This window comes from Sapajus apella, unplaced genomic scaffold, assembly GCF_009761245.1.
Source record: "Sapajus apella isolate SASKATOON/1434 unplaced genomic scaffold, GSC_monkey_1.0 scaffold49, whole genome shotgun sequence".
In the NCBI taxonomy this organism is placed as follows: domain Eukaryota; kingdom Metazoa; phylum Chordata; class Mammalia; order Primates; family Cebidae; genus Sapajus; species Sapajus apella.
Window position 1 is genome coordinate 18123128 of NW_022436989.1, and position 2320 is coordinate 18125447.

At 45.0% G+C, this 2320-nt stretch overlaps 2 pseudogenes; both read right to left on the minus strand.

Annotated features, from left to right (window-relative positions):
• Window positions 1-224: 224 nt before the first annotated feature.
• On the minus strand, window positions 225-2108 carry LOC116525913 (annotated as a pseudogene).
• On the minus strand, window positions 255-379 carry LOC116526214 (annotated as a pseudogene).
• Window positions 2109-2320: the final 212 nt, after the last annotated feature.

Here is a 2320-nt window from a genome sequence, read left to right on the forward strand (position 1 = left end):
CAATATTTCAAATAAAAGTCATGAAAACATTATTAGTTATTCAATCTCATGTAGTTAATTTTTTTGTTTTGCTAAATCTTGATTATCAGTTTCATGAATTCATCAGTTTCTTCATTAGAAGTTCTGGACATTTTTCTTCCCAAGTACTTCGGAACTGATAAAAGAGAAATATTTTTAAAAATTTTTTTAAAAAGGAAAGAGAAAAAAAGCAAGTTCTGGAAATGTTTATGTAGTCTACCAATTGTTATCTTTTTCCATGTTGCTCCATTCATACTACAGACCAGGCTTGGACTGAGGCGTATGTAGGATAGGTTTACTCTGCCTCCTCTCTTTAATCAGTCAGTGAAACAGTACAGCCTGTGGTAAGTACCCAAAGGCCTCCATTGATCTTTATTTCCTTTTACTATTTTTATTTTGCACTATAAACCACAACAATGGCCAGTAACATACAGTTTTTCTTCACATTTGCATGCGTTGCAAAATCTGCAAATTCCTGAAGTCAATGGCTTGAAGAGAACCCCCAAGGGCAGAGAGGAAAACAGCTATCACAAGAGACCCAGCACATAGAAAGATAGGAAGGTGCAGAAGCCAGTGTTCACCATCACTGACCCAGGATACACAGCAAGTATCGTTTCCTCCTGGAACCACCTGCTGCCACCTTGATGGTATAATTTTTTTTTTGGTCTGTGATCTGAAAAACTTTTCTCAAATGAAGAGTTGCTTTGAGAAGAGGTGAAACAAGATAAGTTTAAGTTTGAATATGAGTCATACTTATTCAAGTATGGACTTGCATCACACCTATACAAATCCAAGGTCAGTGAGGAACCTACAGCAAAAGAGAAACCTGGAAAAGCCAACATTTTGCTACTTCAACTAACTGCCTCCATTGGACCCAAGAGGGTATGTAAAAAACTTACAGGGATCAAATAGGCATATATATAACGTCCCTACAAACCCTGAAGGGTTACTTTCCTGACTAGATTCAGCTTATTCCCTGAAGCAATGGAGAGACACTGAAATTGCCAAAGCTACAAAAATAAGGTGGAAACTGCGCTTCCTTCAAAATGAATTGGCTTCATAACTACCTTTTCTCCTGATCCAGCAACTTCTTTCTCCGATGTTCCTGCAGGTATTTATTGCCTTACGCTTAACATGAAAAGGCAAACTTTGAGGTGCAAGGACTGGGCAGTCCGAGAGGGCAGAGAGTCTGGCAGTACAGCAGTCAGCACATGCTGCACTCCCATAATGGCTTGGCCTTCCTTTAGTCCCGAGAACCTACCTGAGGTCAATCTGAAGTTCATTTGCAAGGTTGCTGACCACTGGGACATCAAGACAGAGTGAGGACTTCAGTATTGCACAGATGTGAAATGTCCATGATTCTTAAAAACAAAAATCATAGCTGCCCTTAGGGCCAGGCTGGTTCCTGCATCCCAGTTTTAGCAGAATGTGGCTGTGGCCAAAGGGCTCCTGCTAAGCTCTGACACTGTCCAGTGGGTAGGCAATGTGGACAGCACTGAGGCAGGGACTATGCAGTAGACACCCTTCAAGTCAAAGCTGAATGTCTGCAAAGGGCCTTTCAATGAAGAGCCTGCTGCCTCCCCTTGGTAGGAAGGAGGCTGGGGGCTGGGTGTGAAAGGCAGGATTTCAAATTCCTACTGCAGGAGCTGGCCCATGAAAGCAAAGTGGGGCAAGATCATGCTCCACCTCCACTTGACATAATTGAAGGTCCCCTTCAGACAGCACTGTTTGGTGTTCATGAGGTAAGCCATGCAGATGGTGGGTGAACAGGAAACCCCAGCCTCACAGTGGACCAGGACCTTGCTTTCCTTTTCTCTAACACAGTCAATGAAGTCTCTTGCTTCTTGAAAGTCAGCCATGTGACCGTCTTCCACACAGATCCATTATACTGTAGGTGGGTCTTACAGGCCTCACAGCTCCAGAGGGGGGACATTTAGCTGGGCTGTGATGCCAAGGTAGGAGAGGAACTTGCACTTGGATACATGGTAGGCACTTCCAAGGTAGAGGAAGGAAAGGGTGGTCCACCCTAACCATAAGCTGTCCTGCAGCTGATGTTGAGCAACAGCGATCGACATTGGCTGATGAGGGGTCTTTAACATTGAATTAGGTGAAAGGAGGTTTACATGCATACAACACGCAGAAGACCGTCTAGCATCTCCGTCTGAGGAAGCACACCGACTACCAGGGGGCAGGAAGTCGAGCAGTGAGGTGAGGTGCCCCTCTCAGACCCTTCGCCGGGCTTGGACGCTTGGGGAGGCGCCGGATGAGGGAATTGAACTGCCTGGGCGTCCCGGGAGAAAGC